At 33.6% G+C, this 18,771-nt stretch overlaps 1 long non-coding RNA gene across 1 annotated transcript; it reads right to left on the reverse strand.

The window, feature by feature from the left end:
* Window positions 1-9,156: 9,156 nt before the first annotated feature.
* LOC148760952 (uncharacterized) lies at window positions 9,157-11,719 on the reverse strand. Its single transcript, XR_016028473.1, has 3 exons — window positions 11,031-11,719; window positions 10,245-10,367; window positions 9,157-9,375 (listed from the first exon to the last, which is right to left on the reverse strand). It is a non-coding gene; the product is annotated as an uncharacterized LOC148760952 (long non-coding RNA).
* Between the last annotated feature and the right edge of the window lie 7,052 nt (window positions 11,720-18,771).

Here is an 18,771-nt window from a genome sequence, read left to right on the forward strand (position 1 = left end):
AAATTTTGAATATATATAATTTAAAATCGAGACTTATTCTTGTAAAATGTTGAATAAGCCTGATGACAGAGTCTCTTTGAGGAAATAAACGTGTTTTCTCAAATACTCTTAAGGTTCGGAGAATTTCTAAAGTCCCATCAAAGAATTGGGAATGCTTAGGAAAAGCCTCCAACATCTAATGAAGGATAGAAAAAAAATGTAATACATAACAATTAAGGGAAAGGAGAAACTTAAGTGATGGCTGAAGAAAAAAAAAACACGTGACGGTGGCAAGATAAACTTTTCTCCATTTTTGTTGATAACAGTAGTAAGAAGGTGTTGTGGTTTGGAATCAAGGGAGCTTTTGAAGAATATGATAAAGTTGTTGACGTCTTTATTCCAATAAGATGCATGAAGGATGTGAGGAGACTTGTGAACTTTGCCTTCTTTAGATATCGAGGGAAACATGAGATGAAGAAAGCCATTAAGTGAATAAGTTATTAATGGATAAATGGGAGGTGTGTGACAGTGAGATAGGCGAAGACGATGAACAAGGAGCAAAAATGAGTAAGGACTTAGGGTAGGGATATGAAGTAGATTAGGACCAGTAACCAAGGTGTGGATAGAAAGACTTTTGAAGAGGTAGTGTAAGGGATGTTTATGCATGGAAATAGGAACACGGGTGAGGTTAAAAAGACTAGTGGAATGGAAAAACCAGCAAGTATGGTAAAAAATGAGATTGAGAGAAACATCCTAGAAGAGGAACTTAAAGGTTTGAAGAGCTCATGTAATGGTAACCAAATGCAAGCAAATAGCATGGTCTTTGTAAACATGCATAGCTCAAAAAAAGATATGGAATGGGCAAAGAGAAACATGATGGGTAAGTTAAGATTTAAGATTGCTCTTGTGGTTATAGAGGTGGAACTAGCAAATGAAGGAGTCCACATTTAGCTGCATCGTTCTTGAAAAGTTGACTATGGTGTTCACCTTCAAGGAACAAGGTATGATGGAGACAATCTTGGAGTTTTATATGGATTTGCTGGAAGCTTGTTTTGTTTCAGTAAGCTTGGCATTATACATTAGTTGTGAGAAAAAAAAATCAGAATTTGGGATAGGCTTTGCAAAGGACCTCTACATGTATAGCATTTAAACACCTTCAAAGCCTTAAGTGATTGTTGGGGTAAATTCCATTGGAGTTGAGAAAGATACATACAAGCAAATACGATTTGGTCTAGCTATTATGCTTGTTCAAGTGAAAAGTGGGGCAAACATTCTCGGTTTAGTCAAGATTGAAGTAAACGGTAAGTTTTTTAACATTGTGATAAACATGATCGGGATCGAAAGAACATGCCATTATGAAGTGTATCACAAAGAAAAGGAAATTATCCAAATGACGGAGGGATTGTTAAAGGAGAAAAAAAAGCACAACGATAATGGTAGAAAGAAGAAAGAAGAAGTTCAAAAAACTTCGACAAGCATAAAAGAGGTAAAAGATTACATTAGACATGGAGAATGTTAGGTGAAAAAATAAAACACGTTAGAAGGATTTGAATAAGACAGAGTAGTATGGACAAAAAAGGTTGTAAGAAAGAAAAAGTAAAGTAGTGGACTTTTGTAGATAAAATGAAGTATGAAAAGCTAGGAAAAGAAGGTGATTGAGAAAAGGGAAAAAGAGATGACAAGGAACAAAGATGACAAGAGCTACAAGGTACGAAGAAATAATGTTCTTTAGACTTAGTGCGTAAGGACAATGTTAAGAATTAGATTGCTGTAAGGTCGATGGTAAGAAAAGCTTTAGAGCAAGGTGAAAAAAGTGACAAAGAAGGCCCAAAGAAGAAAGATAGTTTGGAGAAACTGGAAGTCAAAGGCCCATTGTGGCAAAGCTCGAAAACTAAATGGAAAATGGGCAAAACAAGCCCATTGGTACATGAGAATATGGGTTCAAAAAAATGTGTGACACCTTGAAGAAAAGAGTCATTTAGGCTAAAATCTAGGAATAAAATGCTAGAATTTAAAGAAAGGCCCAGATCTGGGAATAATTTTCTGAAGCCAAATCCAAAAGTTAACAACCCGAACTTAGATAAAAACCAACTGAAAAACAAAATGAACATGAGAGAAAGTGAAGAAAGAACAAAGGGTATTTTTGAAGAGAAGGGTAAACATGGCTTAGAGGAGTGTTGTGATTATATGCTAAAAGAAGTTACAGCAGATATTGAAGCAATGTAAGAAGAGTTGAATGATAAGGCAAAGCTTTCTAGAGAATGAGGAAAGAAGATAGTAACGGAAAGGGATGGAGAGAGTAGCGATGATGGTGAGAAAAATAATTTGGTATTTAAGGATGATGAGCGAATAAATTATGAGATGGGCAATAAAGTGGAGGATTAGTGGGAGCTGAATAAAGTGAGGAGAAGTAAAAGGTGCAAAATCATGCTCAAAAAATTTTCACCAAAGTTGGTAAAAGGGCAGGGTAGTAGAAGTAAAAGGAAGGGCTAAACTTCAAATGACAGTGGGAAAGGAAAATGTGGTTCAGCAACACAAAGGACAAACCCAAGCTGGAAGAGAAGAAATAGGGACAGTGGGATAATGGGTTTTCAAGAGGAGTAGAATATGGAAAAAAAATGGGCAATAGATGATGGGTTAATTTTAGATGTGGATATTAAAAGATGAAATATGGTCTTTACTAGGGAAGCCAAAGAAATTTGGGAGTTAAGTAATATGTTGGGCTTAACCTTTGTTGAGGGCAAGGAATAGGTAATTCAAAGGATTATGGAGTTTGAAGCAGTAGATGTTGGTAAGGGGAGCCCTTTACATCAACTCACCATGTAATTGATTGGCCACGCTTCTATTTCAACCTCATTACTGTATGCTAAGCCCCAAGTTTTTACTTTTGGGTGATAGTTGAGTAGATATCCACAAGTTGGCGTTCTTTTCAAGGAAGCCATGATATGAGGCATTGAAGCTATAATACCTCATACTTTGATATGGTAATTAATAAAGCTTATTGGATACCAATTAAAACACAATAAGGTATTTTGAGTACCAAGAAAACGAAGAAATTTTTGAAATAAAATAATATTAAAATATTAATATTTTATTCAATGTCAAAATTTTCCATGAAGAAGGAGTATATGGTCAATCTAAGTGGGGGAGAAGAAGAATGAGAAAATTTTGATGAAAAATGATGTTAATGGGGCCGCGTGTCTTTACTAAGTAAAGATAGCGCGGGTAAATAAATATTTTAAATATTATCGGGGCACCGCGTTGGAGTGCAAACTTTATACTTCGTTTGTACATGTGTAGAAGAAGGTAATAGAAGGAAATTGAAGTTTAAGAAATGTTGGAAGGAACCAATTGTAAAAGATGGAAGTTGGAGGAGTCACATGGTATATAAGGAAAAGTTTAAGGACTCATTTGCAATTTTGATATTTGAAGTTAAAAAAGAGAATTTTCTAATTAAGGAAGGCTAGGTTATGAGTAATATGAGATGTACATGTAGGTTGAATGAGACAAGAAATGAATAAATAAACCATAAAGTAAAAATAATATAAAGAGTAAAAATGTGAGTGGTGGGTGGAAGGTGATAAAGTCTTTGTTATGTGATTTTAATACATAAAATAAGTGGAGAAAATAAGTCAAAAGTCATGAATTCATGGACAAGCCGTCCATGACAAAGAAAATGAAGAGAAAAGATGAGAAAGTAGTGAAATGGGGAAGAAAATTCAAGTAAGGTGGCGATAAAGGTTTTAAGCAATTGTTGACTTGCATTTTAATCACATGGCCGGTCAAATAAGGCAATAAAAGAAGGAGGAATGATGGTATGGGCAGTCACATGTAAAACAATAAGGAAAAGTAAATAATAAAAAAAATATGTATTGATTCTTTAATTGACCACATGGGCGGTTGCCTATGTTGGTCTTTTTCTCTTTTTTTTTTTATTATTATTTACTTTTCCTTATTCTTTTACATGTGACTGCCCATACCATCATTTCTTCTTCTTTTATTGTCTTCTTTGACCAGCCATGTGGTTAAAATGCAAGTCAACAATTGCTTGGAACCTTTACCGCCACCTTACTTGACTTTTCTTCCCTATTGCACTATTTTCTCATATTTTCTCTTCATTGTCTTTGTCATAGACGGCTTGTCCATGAATTCATGACTTTTGACTTATTTTCTCCACTTATTTTATGTACTAAAATCACATAACAATGCCTTTATCACCTTCTACCCATCACTCACATTTTTACTCTTTATATTATTTTTACTTTATGGTTTATTTATTCATTTCTTGTCCCATTCAACCTACATGTACATCTCATATTGCTCATAACCTAGCCTTCCTTAATTAGAAAATTCTCCTTTTTAACGTCAAATATCAAAATTACAAATGAGTCCTTAAACTTTTCTTTATTTACCATGTGACTCATCCAACTTCCATCTTTTACAATTGGTTCCTTCCAACATTTCTTAAACTCCAATTTCCTTCTATTACCTTCTTCTACACATGTACAAACGAAGTATAAAGTTTGTACTCCAATGCGGTTCCCCGATAATATTTAAAATATTTATTTACCTGTGCTATCTTTACTTAATAAAGACACGCGGCCCTATTAACGTCATTTTTCTCCGAAATTTTCTCATTCTTCTTCTCCCCCACTTAGATTGACCATATACTCCTTCTTCATAGAAAATTTGGACATTGAATAAAATATTAATATTTTAATATTATTTTATTTCAAAAATTTTCTCTTGTCACCTTGGTACCCAAAATACCTTATTATGCCTTAATTGGCATCCAATAAGCTTTATTAATCACCATATCAAAGTACGGGGTATTATAGTCTCCCTTACTTAAATAGAATTCGTCCTCGAATTCACGTAGGTGTCAAGTTATCAATCTCACTCTATGATCTTATTCCTACCCCCCCCTATTATAAGAACATTCGATTTATTCACCTCGTTCACCTCCAGTTCAATTTGAATACCTCACTTATGTTTATTATTATCCTTTAAAATCAGATCAGCAGTACCCTTCACAATTACAATCTCTTATATTGAGACTCCAAACATACCTCTATCATTATCATTAAATTTGAATCATAACTCCATCTCAATCATACTGATTTCGATCATATATTATACTTACTTATATATACCTAATCACCATCGTATTATTTCGCTCATTGCCAAACTTCTCGATATTAATTCATTCATCTTATTCACATACACTATTATGTGGCCTACAAAATTACAAACATGCCATATTCATTTCTGCACATAATCTCAACGTTGAGAAAGGCTAATGCCTTCAATCATTTCTACATGCTTCAGGTTTATCTTGCATTTACACCACATACTTCAATTATTCCCACGCTATGGATTATATTTCTTTAATCTTATTCTCTGATTATCTTTTCTAAAATTTCTTATATCATCATAGTTCAACTTCTATTGGGACTTCTTGCTGTTGTACTATTTATACAACTCATCAATACATGAAGTTCAAATCTCCAATTACTGAGAACAATTCTTCACCTCAGTTAGTCAAGTCATCAATTTCACATATACATGTGTACATGCATTTTTAAATATCAACATCCCTCGTTACGCATAGGGATCCATGTGTTCACGTGCCTTGGACTACATTTCCATTTTATTCATCCGCATCCCCATCCAAGATTCAATATAATAATCCTCATAGTGCATGTCAACATTCTTGTTATGCCTACGCATAACTTCATATAGTTTATATAATTTCCAATTATATGCTTGAGTTTCATCACACTATATCCTTACATCACAATGTCATTAATCACATCTCATTTGCTAAATGTCACTTGCATTAAATTGCAATCCGATATTCGTATATACTTTGTAATCTCATTGATCTTTTAAAGGTTTATCTTTATTGAATCATTGCATCTTATGCAATACCACAATCTCCAAAAGTCATCCTTGTTTCTCAATTATTCTTCATACCTCTAACATATATATATATATCCTTGTTGCATTTCGATTTTAATAAGCCACTTAAAAACTTAGACTAATTCGAATCGTGCATGCCTTAAGCATTTTCGAATTCCAATTTTCAACTACCTTAAGAAGTTTTCATAATCGGATTTCATTATTCGAATTATTTTCAATCATCCTTTGTTCTATTCTTCCATACTAATGTGACATCATTCTCCCTGGACTAATTTGTAGTTTGTACTTGGAATTGCTAGACTTGAAACAAGGTTCTCCTTAAGTACTTTTCAATGTCAATGCGAATCTCACTTTCAGCTTACAACTTCCTCTTTATAATCACATAAATTAATGCTTGCTTTCACAAGATCCATAGCAGAACTACTCTTGAGTATTTTCGTGGGGATACCTATCTTAAACTCATGTCTCATCGCATGTGATCACTTAACCCGTGACTTAGCCGTTAGGCTCCTCAGCAAGTTTCAAAAATTCCACATTTTATACTTGCGTGTATGATTAGAAATTTCTTCTCAAAGATGTTTGTGCATTCCTGAAACACTTAGTCTCTTATTTGCTCCTTAACATCTCGAGCATATCGTTCTATAGACATGCACTTATTCTTAAAGGTATATAAATATGTACTCATTCATTCAATCCCCAACTCATTTCATAGGTTTCTAGGGTGCCACACAATTGGCCTTGGGTTGTTACTAACCCTTTTTATTTAGCTAAGTCAAGACAAGAATTGTAAATTCTCATAACGATATTCTGGATAAACCCATTTGCTATACCACCCTTGTAATCCTTCATTCACACTTTCATCACTTGGCATCGACATCCCTTACCCATATCTCATATATTCATCTAACTCTTCACTCACTTTTTCTTTAGCCTTTAACAAGGCTTAATCTCTCGTCTCCTTTATTTCTTAAGGTTTGCCTTTAGTCAACATATTATCCATCCTAATACTTCACACGATATCTTATCTCAATGTAGTCATCTCAAGAATCTTTCAACTTTTCTTTTAATTATATGCCCATATACAAGGTGATAAAGAAACTTTTCAATTCATTCATGTAAACATTCTTCGAAACATTTAAAACTCCCAAATAACAAAGCTCAATGACCAATGACCATAGTTCAACTTGTAAGCTCATTATCGTGCCACTCCCATCTTGCTCATGCAGCTTAGACATGAGGTGTCCCTAGCGTTGCGATGCTAGACAGTCAATGCTGCAACGTCGTGGCTGCTGGATATGGGATAGTTTCAACACTGCAATGCTAAAGAGTTAGTGTTGTGGCACTATGGCTGTTGGAAGTTTCTTCCACAAATAAGTTCTTCCATCTTTAAAGTTACTACAGGGATCATGCTTAACCATTTGGCTTTCCTCCAAGCATATCCCACAATTTTTCATGACCATGCGTATCTTTTCTTATGCTTATCATATGCACTAGGCCGAGTCAATATTTTCGTACTCAATTTATCCTTTAACACTTATCTTCAACCAATAAGTCCCACCTTAGGACAATCTTGCCATATTGTGCAGCAAGTTTTCAATATATAATACCACACACAAAAATATCCACCATTTATGACATTCCACAATTCCTTAACATTCACAATTAATTGTCTTTCTTGTCATGTAACTCAAATAATTCTGTTGACTTTCAGTACAAATGACCAGGAAAATAGTTCATTTTTCTCCACGCTCTACACTCACAATCTTTATTAAATCAAGGATTCACCTTTTCCCAAGTTCCAAATTTTCCTCCCTTAGTCCATATTTGTGCCAAATTGTCATCTTATAATGTCATGGCATCATTTTGTAATTCCCTCCATACTTAAATTTTACAATCTTTGACTTAATCGCATCATCCTTTCTAAATGTCACATATATCCTCATTGATTTCTCCCATATCTTACCGAATTGTAATTGCAACTGGGATTTCAATTTCACCTTTCTACGATTAATTGGTAATCATTTATCAAGTCTCGTAGTTGTTTGTACCATTAATGACTTTCTACGTCGGTTCTCAATAATCATTTAAGGCGACCAACCATGCCACTAAGGTGAATATCCTTCCTCGATAATTATATTGCTTGTTTATCTCTGTCATACCAAAAGATTCCCATACACATCCAGTCATTTAAACAGTTACTTTATAATCTGTTCGAGTCATACAAAATAAAAGCCAACTCTTAACTCCTTTGTACATATAACTATTACTATTTCCCTTACACCGCATCTGCTCAGACTTGGAGTGATACAAACTTCAAGGAAGGTATTAAGTGTCTTTAGGATCCTTGTCGCCTTGATCCGAGCACATCGACAGATCCTCTTTTGGGTCCTCCTCTTCTTCTTGAGATTTTCTCATTTTATCCTCAACCCAAGCTTGTTGTATCCTCCTGCATTCCTCACTACTCACAGGCGCAACACTTATTCCACAACCAGGAGGAAAGTGTCGGACAGCAGATACTTTCCTGGGATGAATATTCCCCTTTGCAATTGCCTTTTTTGTCTTTTCCCTATGCCATTCCTCAGATCTTTTCACAAGGAAATTTCTTATAACTTTTTGAATGTCAGAGTTGTCCTCACTTTCAAGACTCTCACTACTCTCAAGGCTTTCCTTATCATGAAACCACTCTTTTAATTCTGGGAGAATCCAATTAATAGGAATTCTGGACTAGTCACCTTCCGGATTACCTAAATCAGGGCGCCATTGGCTCTTGACAGTGGAATTTAATGATCCCTTACTAGCACTATGAGGGGCATCGGGACTACCGTCTCTTCCAAACATGGCGTGTGCAACCGGCGCATCGCCACCTATACGCAACTAAGTATTAATTACTCATCCATCTAGACATCATAAGAACAGGTAGGTTTCTAATGAAGTAGGGGCCCATGTAGCCTTCCGTCCTTGACTTGCGTTGCGCACCCACAATCCAAGGACAAGACTCTACACGAACTCCAATAACTCCGTTGACAACACAGAAATCCATAGGATTCAACTAAACCTAGAGATCTGATACCAATATTGTCACAGCTCAATTTTCGAGCCATGACCGACGCAAGGGCCCAATGGACTCGGCCCATTAAGCCCAAGCAAGCCTACTTACATGATCTTATACATTAATCCATATTCTTTTAGAATCTGAAATTCGTAATGCTCAATTACAGTTTCTTTGACAACAGTTTATAAAACCAAGGCATGCATTCATAATGGCATCATCAACCATTATATACATATATATATATTAACAAATGAATCTTAATGTTTCACATCAAATATTCATATACACATAATTAGACCTTGACCGTCAGCAGAGTGACTCTAGGTACGATTGATAACACTTAGTGTTACGTTAAACCTACTGAGCAATGTATAGGGAGAAACACCTCGTCCTAGGATCCAATCACCTTTAACTCAGGAAACCTAAAACATGAATTTTAAAAACGTGAGCACAAACTCAGTGAGTGAACATAGGAAGGGAACAAGCAACGTTAAGGAAGTTTAGAAATCATGATGCACTTAAGTTCGAAAACAATACAACTTAATCCAAGTTCTTATTAAAATCCCTCCATTTAACCCCTGGTTATTAAATTATTTAATGATGAAGGAACCATATTCAGCATGAAATTGGAAAGAAAGGAAATTTCCAGCAATCATCCAAGCAAAGCAGTTTAAATAGAATGTTTCTTGCTGCAATAAAATCAATTCACAACTAAATGGAAAATTTTCAAGATTCATCATGCCATATAATCACATATTATAATCATAATCTTTCTATTGCATATACATATACTTAAGCATATATCAACTAGTATATCACCACATCTCATCTAGCTCCTGTGCATCCCCCCACATCGTGCACATAGCCGAACATCCCATCTCACCTAGCTCATATGCATTCCCCCATATCGTGCACATAGCTGGAGTCATCATGTGCATCCCCCCACATCGTGCACAAAATAATACCATCGTGTACATCCCCCCACATCATGCACACGGGCAGTGTCACCATCCATCTCCCTCACCATTGTCATCACCGGCAAGTGCACTTCACCCCGCACATGCATGGTTGCATTTGTCACACAATGGTACCATTTATGACATAGTATATATATATCCACATTATACAGAAACATATGAATTCATCACACTATCCATTTCATAACATAAAAACATTTCATAAAGGCTTGTTCCCGTGCAAGTTGTTGAAGAAAAACCAATAAAACGTTTTAGAGGATTCAATCAAACATAAACTTGTATATCCCAAAATATTTTAATGCAAGTTCACTCACCTGGTAACAACGAGATATTAAGTTGCTATTTGTTCGGAGGTGTCTCTAACTATTTTCACTAGCTGGTCGCTCGTTATTTACTCCGGCACGCCACCACAGTGCTCTAACTTATCTTTGCACTTCCTAGCAATAATATGAACTTAATATATTTAATTACATATATATACGGGCAGCACTTCAATCAATTAATCCTTACTCAAATTTATATTTTTCATCCTACCATGAAACCATTTTCAATTAACTCACATCTTAATACATTTTTACTGAAATTAATTATATCAGTTACTTACGTAATTCCTTATTTTATATCTCCGACAACTTATTTATGATATCACGTGCCTACTTCAACCTTTCTAAATAATTTTTGCCCAAATCCATCTTATATTTCCACAGTATTAACTATATTTGCGGCAACCACAGTCATTTCAAATTTATCCAATTATTTCCAATTTCAATCCACACTATTTCTCCTTATTTCTTCCAAATATTATACCACTCAACTTAACACTTTCAACTAAATTATGCCAATAAATTCCTCCGACAACAATAATTCTTCACAACTAATCATTTAAAATTTCTTAACTTCACTTGAGCACTATTCATCAATTTCATATTTTTTTCTTTACTTTAGTCCTATGACACATCACAAAAGAATTCTTAAATATTGTATTAAAGTAATTTAAATTTAATTCATATCACTAATTACCAAAATTTAACTAAACAAATGTGCTAGCCCCACATAATCCAACTTCATAACAAGCCCAATAAAAACAAGGAAATTTTTACCTATTTGGGCTAGGTTAGCCCAAGCCCAAGTCTCCATCTTTATTCTCTTTTGGACTTTTTTTTCTTTGTTGCTATTGGGCCCTTTCCATGGGCTCTTCCCATTTCTTCCTATTGGGTCATGCCCATTCTTTTCTTATTGGGCTATACCCACTCTCTCTTTTTCTCTTTTTTTTTTTTCATTTCTTTCTCTCTTTCTTCTTTTCCTCTCTCCCACCGGTCGGCAACACCTTTCTTCTCTTTCTTTTTCTTTTCTTACACTCACAAGCTAGCAACTCAAGCTTTTGTTTACTCCCTCACAAACCCAATAGCACCAGCTCTTGTTTTCTCTTTCAAATTTGCAGCAAAACTCTTTCTATTTCCTCTCAAAATTTGCAGCAAAACTCTTACTATTTTCTCTTAAAAATTTGTAGCAAAACTTTTCCTATTTCCTTTTAAAAATTGTGCAACACAAGGCCTCTCTCTTCACTCCTCTAAGCGGTAGCAGCTGCCATTTTTCTACTCTCTTCCATCCTTCTCTTTCTCCCTTGGTCGACGGCTTTCCCCTTTGCTCTCTCTCTCTCACATCGACTTCTCTTTTCCTTTTTTCCTTCTTCACTTAACCGACTTTGACTCTTTCCTTTTTTTTTTTCTTCTTTCTTATCTTTTCTATCTTTCATCTTTATCTCATTCTTTCTTACCAACTTGGCCGGCCCCTATCACCAAAAATATATATCTATATGAATTGATTCTTTAATTGACCACATGGGCAACTGCCCATGTTGGTCTTTTTCTCTTCTTTTTTATTATTATTTACTTTTCCTTATTCTTTTACATGTGACTGCCCATACCATCATTCCTTCTTCTTTTATTGTCTTCTTTGACCAGCCATGTGGTTAAAATGCAAGTCAACAATTGCTTGGAACCTTTACCACCACCTTACTTGACTTTTCTTCCCCATTTCACTATTTTCTCATATTTTGTCTTCATTTTCTTTGTCATGGACGGCTTGTCCATGAATTCATGACTTTTGACTTATTTTCTCCACTTATTTTATGTATTAAAATCACATAACAAAGACTTTATCACCTTTTACCCACCACTCATATTTTTACTCTTTATATTATTTTTACTTTATGGTTTATTTATTCATTTCTTGTCCCATTCAACCTACATGTGCATCTCATATTACTCATAACCTAGCCTTCCTTAATTAGAAAATTCTCCTTTTTAACTTCAAATATCAAAATTGCAAATGAGTCCTTAAACTTTTCCTTATGCACCATATGACTCCTCCAACTTCCATATTTTACAATTGGTTCCTTCCAACATTTCTTAAACTCCAATTTCCTTCTATTACCTTCTTCTACACATGTACAAACAAAGTATAAAGTTTGTACTCCAACGCGGTGTCCTGATAATATTTAAAATATTTATTTACCTGCACTATCTTTACTTAATAAAAACACGCAGCCCCATTAACTTCATTTTTCTCCAAAATTTTCTCATTCTTCTTTTCCCCCACTTAGATTGACCATATACTCCTTCTTCATGAAAAATTTTGACATTGAATAAACTATTAATATTTTAATATTATTTTATTAATAAAATATTATTTTATTAATAAAATATTATTTTATTTCAAAAATTTTCTTTTGTCTCCTTGGTACCCAAAATACCTTATTATACCTTAATTGGCATCTAATAAGTTTTATTAATCACCATATCAAAGTACGAGGTATTATAGAAGCTATTATGTTTTTAATGCTATTGTCATTTATGAAGTTGTACCTTTGCAATCTCTTTGTTGATCCATTGATATTTTTGGACATGTTTCTTAGGAGATGGTTTAAGACAATATGATGCTATGTGTTTTTCGGTTCAGTTTTGAGTGATTGAGCTTTTGTGAATTGACGTTTAAGCTTGAGGTTTTCACAAAGCAACAACATGTTCTAAGATAACATCGAGACTTTCTCTTACTTTTAAACTTCATCAGAGTAGAGGAGCCATGGGGCATGACTATTAACTTTTGGAATATATGGCTGGATGAGTTGAGATGATGAAGCAGGTAGGTGTAAAGGCTGCAACAAGTGTCCACATGCTGTTTATTTCCAATGGGATGGACGAAAGGGAGTTTTATTGGTATGAGCCATTAACATGCTCTAATAATTATCAAGTTTTGTTGTTGATGGACTGCTGATTGTTGGGATAAGTTGTGAGTAGTTAGTGGCTGCAAATAATTATATACTTTGTGGACGTTTATTTCTGAGTAACGCAGGGTTTCTTTATTTGATTTTTGAAGCAATGGCTGCCAATTTTTGAAGAGGTAATGCATATATCACTAGCACTTGAGTTTGATTTGTGGCCATTGTGAAAAAGTGCAGTAAGGCTTGCAAGAGTTAATTCTCAAGAGCAACTAGGATGGTGGAAACTTTCACTCTATTGCATTGTTTTTTATTATTACAAGGGTGGATTTTGTATAGTTTTTAGGCAGTATTAGTTACAGTGGGATGATTTGAGCATGCCTATATACCCATTTTGATCTTTAGATGTAACCAACATTTGGGCATTCTTTTACTAAAAGCAGTCTTAAGCCAAGGTAGGGGTAGCTATGCCCCCTAACTATAAATTCTGCATACTACTTAAATAGGAGTAGCTTTTGTAATTTCCAGAAATGCAATATCAAATACCATTTTTTGAAAAACAATTAAAGGAAAGAAAAATAATTATGTAATCAAGAATTTTTAATTAAGATTAAAATAACATGTGATTAATTGATACTATTATTTGAATGGGAATTGCAAGGTGCTAATACTTTTCCTGCATAATTTTACTCCCGAACCCTAACTCAATTGCATATACCAGACTTTATCCATTTTAATGAACCTAAAATGAGTTTAGGATCTCATTAGAATGGATAGGTACAATTAGGTGGCTAATCACATTAAAACAAAAAAGATTAGTGGTGACTCTTTAACCCATATCAAGATGATCGAGTTTCCAGACTCGCACATTATGACAATATTTTTACATCATTCTCGATCTTGATTTGCTTTACTGTTGCAATGGTTTGATTCTCTATTCCCCCAAGAAGTCTATGTAAAAGGAAAACTGTTGAATTATTATGCAAAGCCTACTCTTTTAGTCTTCTATCATTTTGAAGAACTTTGCCACCAAAGACTAGCCTCTACATGTTTTTAGCAATACTTTATATTTCTTTTCAATTTGAAGTTTGAGACTTAACCCATTGTTAGAAAATTTCACATTAAAGGCTCTAATAGTAGATCCCTTCACAAATATTTGCAATTAGCTATGAGTATAATCCGATAAGACAAAGTTTGTTTGCAATCTCCCACATAAACAACAAAAAGATTCACTCACCTTCATATAATCTTCAACCCTTAGAGATTCCTTGCCAATCAAGACTTGGAAATCTAGTTTTTCTTTAACTAGGAACTTGTATTCAACCTTTTGCATTATATTTTATGAACAAAGAAGTATGAGTCATAAGCTGGAAATAAGTAAACAAATATCTACACCTATAATTAAAAGTTGTCTTGAAAAAGGGACAATTGAGAGCCAATGGAGCACCACGTCGATAGCTTAATTGATTGACTCGTGGAGTTTCAATTTTGGGTTAAGTGAGAGTTGTCCCATGAGGGGTTTTGTTTTGTGGGTTTGGGACATAGCTGGGTTTTGCTTACTTTTTAAAGGCTGTTTTTATCTTTTCCCTTTGGTATTTGGAACCTTCCTTCTCTTTGGTTTCTCCTTCTTTCTATTTTCCCTTTATTTCCATTCAGTTCCAATATCAAGAACATTCTTATCTTTTGTTTTGTTTTTCTCTTGGATTTCTTTGCCTTTCTATTTTCCCTTCTCTTTGTTCTTTTCGGTTCCAATGTCCAAATCCTTCTCATCTTTTTCTTTCTACTTTTCATTTCTTTCTTATTAGTTCTTTGCATTTTTTGGATTTTTTTGTTTGCTTACTTCATTTTCTCTCTTTCTATTAAAGTAGGTGTTCACTTTTGAGGGTGAAGTGGCATCCAAAGACATCATCCACATAGCTAAACCCATCGTATCTCATTTTCTCTCTCTGTTGTGAAAAGTGCAAAAAAAGCTCCAAGGTTAAATGGGTTTCTTTAATTTTTTTTTTTTGTTATGGTTAGGGCTAGAAAGGTCTATGGTATTTGAGCAATACATATTGCTTTGCTTTTTTTAAGTCCCTGTTGTGATGGGTTCATGTAGGAGTTCATTGGCTTAATTGAGGGGAATAGGTATTTTTGATGTACTTGCTTCCTTTTGGTCTAACACTTGGCCATCCTATTTTTATTTTACTAGTGTACTTTGTCTTTTGAACTTTCAATCTTTTGTTCGGGTTCTTGAGGAGTTTTATCTATAATAAAACTAAAAATAAATATCAAATCCTCACCTTTTTTAATCGATTTTGATTATAATAGTATAATGGAGCTTACACATATTTAAGCCTTGTTTCCTATTCTTTGATTATATTTCTAAATTGCAATCAATTTTGATGATAATGGTATAGTGGGGCTTATGCATATTCAAACTTTGTCTCTTATTCTTTGATTATATTTCTAAATTGTAAACAGTATTTGATTATTTAATGTTGAATCTCAATCTGAATATTTTTTCTTGAAGATAAAAGATTGAAAAATAAGATATTTTTGACTAAAGTGAATCATATTGGTATCACTTAAATTGTCATTTTTATATGAAAGTTGTTGAATTATGCATGAATAATTTAAACAAAAAAGAAACTGATGTATATCTATTTCATTTGCCACATCTCAGCTAAGAGAATGGCCACGATTTCGAGCTAGGAGTTTTAAATCTCTAGCAGAGTTTGCAAAAAGAAAAGACAAATTGCTTATGTGTGATTCAAACTAAAAAAATGAAGAATTGCTCTTAAAGAGTTGCCACACCCAGCCTTGAAGAAAGGGGTTTTAAATCTCTAGCAAGGCTTCCAAACAAAAAAATCCAAATTGCCCATCTGTGAATAATCCTTTGATGATCGGCGTGGAGGATCGACTTCAACCCTACTGGTGTTTTTGTGTCCATTCCCATCTTGTGTTCTTTTTACTCCTCGAGTCGGCTTACACGTACCTGATCATTTTCTATCTTTTCAACTTCACTTATTGTCGGCTTGCCCTCGAGTCTGATCATTATCCTCGAGCCTGTGTTATATTTCAAGCTTGCCTTCGGGCCTGCTTGGGGAAGAAAAAGGGATCATGAATTTTTAATAGATTTTTGTCAGAGAGTTTCGATTTTTGGGATTCAGTGTTATGCTTTGATTTTGAGATTTCATTTTAACCCTTGAATTTTGTACAACAGGTTGACCTGCAAGAAATTTTTCAAAGCAATTTAACCAAACAAAAACAACTCTACTACAAAACAGTTGTCTTAGATTGGGCGCATTTCTTCGCTTTGTCTTTTTCGCCAGAAAATCAGAAGGAGAACCATAAACCAACACCAAAGCTAAACGTGTTAAGACCTCCAAGCCTTAGCCTGAGCTTAAGTACTTCGAAGACAAGCAAAACTTGATCCCTCTAAATTTCCCCGCAATGTCTTATCTTATGTTTTTTTTTCCTTAAGTCAAAGTTTTGATGTTTTTGTTTATGATTGAAATTTTGAATACGATAGCTTTAGGGTTTTTTTTAAGTTTATTATTTTGATTTGTTGAATATATCTGAATGAATTTGAAGTTAAAAGATTTAGGTTAAGAGTAAATTTCTTAATTCTATTGACTTTTTTAATTTACATTGAGTTGTTAATTTTGGATAGTAGAGGTTAAATTTTATTATTAGCTTCCGTGCTCGTATGTGAATATTAAAGCTTACTGTTCATAATGGATACGAATTTAGAGCCTAAATATTATTTTTTAGGATAATTAAATGAGGCAAAGTCCTACGTTGTTGTTGCTTTTCCAATTCATTTTTATGAAAGTTGTCATTTTCTGTTGTGTAGGAAGATTTGTGAAAAGCTACATTTCTTGTTGGAACAGAGGTTGGAGTTTTGAGTTTCCCATATTGGATTTTTTGTTCTGTCTTCTTCTAGAATTTAAATCTATAGCTTACATTTCGCTTTTTTTTCTTTTGTGAGATCAATTGGACACTGTTTACCAATTCAACTATAACTTTTCGAATCTTGAATTAAGTTGCAGGAGTCTTTTTGGCTTTTCTTTTTCATAAACAATATGATATAAATTTTTAGTTAACTAAAACATTTATATCCCATTAGTCATAAGTTTATATCCCATTACTTCCATCCTTTAGTTCTTAATTTATAACCTTTTAATTATTAATTTATTAGGATATATGTCGTTGAATGCTCAAATCTGATTGACAATTAATACCCACGTTTCCTTATATTTTACATCGAAGCGGTAACATAAATTCGACATTATCGTCATAATTTTTGTAAATGATACCGGATAAATGTGCAGCAAATCATTTCCAAAACATTGGTGAACAAAAATCAATGAAGTATAAACACCTCAAAATTGGTCTTACAACCAAAAAACAAATTTTGTATACCTTTATGAATGCTTCCTGCTATAAAAAAAAATTATTTGCACATACAGCTTCTACTCAAAAAATCAACATCTTTTATGAATATAGATTTACATGCACAATTTATTACACAATTGGTTTTGGAATCTAGCACGAAGTAGGGGTCCAATTCTAGTTTATAATAGCGAGTGAGATTAGTAATTAAAATCTACATTAAACCTTTACCATATAGTAGAATATAGTTTGCAAATGTAATTCCTAATGAATTTCAACCAAGAATTAAATGTCTCTCTCATGGTAAGGTTATACCATATAATTATAGTTTGACTTGTATTTACCATATTTTTTCCAATAGGCATCCTTTTTTTCCCCGTCTTTTTTTATTTTTCTTTTTTCACCTACATATATGCCCTGTTTTTATTCCTTAGTTTCACTTTCTTTCTGCAATTAATATCTTTTTGTTCTCTCACATGTTCAGGTTAAAGCAGAGAGCATAAAAATATCACAAAATCTTTACTAATGTGTCTAAAGTAAGAGCTTGCTTTTAGAATCAACACTATCCTTTTGTTGAACACATCTTTAATTCACGATGGGTTAAAAAGAAAATTTTTCATTACCATGATTTTAAGACCATTAATACAACTCAATGCATAAATTGTTAGCTTCTGAAACTCAGTTATGATCAATCTATTTTACACTTTCATACCTACTTCTTCAATGGAACCAACAGTTTGGTCAGGTTTGTTAAGTTAAGACACCCACAAAATGTTTGATCTTTTAACTTTAAATCAAATAGTATTTTTTTTTTTGTTTTAAACATTCAAGTATGAAATTTAATGATGACGTTTTCTTGGTCTTATACTATTAATTCATGGTTACTGCTGATTGGTTTTAGGTTTTTTATGATGTTCAGAATAAAGTAAATTGGCTAGATTAGAGTTTGGTTGGGTCTACTGAGTGATGACACCCACCAAATGTTTGATCTTTTAACTTTAAATCAAATGGTACTTTCTTTTGTCTTAAATATTAAAGTATGAAATTTCATGATGACGTTTTTTTGGTGTTACACTATTAATTTGTGGTTACTGTTGAATGGTTTTAGGGGTTTTATGATATTGAGAAGAAAGCAGATTGGCTAGGTTTTAATGATTGTTGTTGGTAAGGAAGTTGCTTAAAAGCTTTTACTAAAGTGTTGTTCTTCCAAGTTTTAGTATAGATTGAATAATCTACCAATAGTT

This window comes from Theobroma cacao, chromosome 9 (assembly GCF_053813885.1).
Source record: "Theobroma cacao isolate CCN51 chromosome 9, ASM5381388v1, whole genome shotgun sequence".
NCBI lineage: Eukaryota > Viridiplantae > Streptophyta > Magnoliopsida > Malvales > Malvaceae > Theobroma > Theobroma cacao.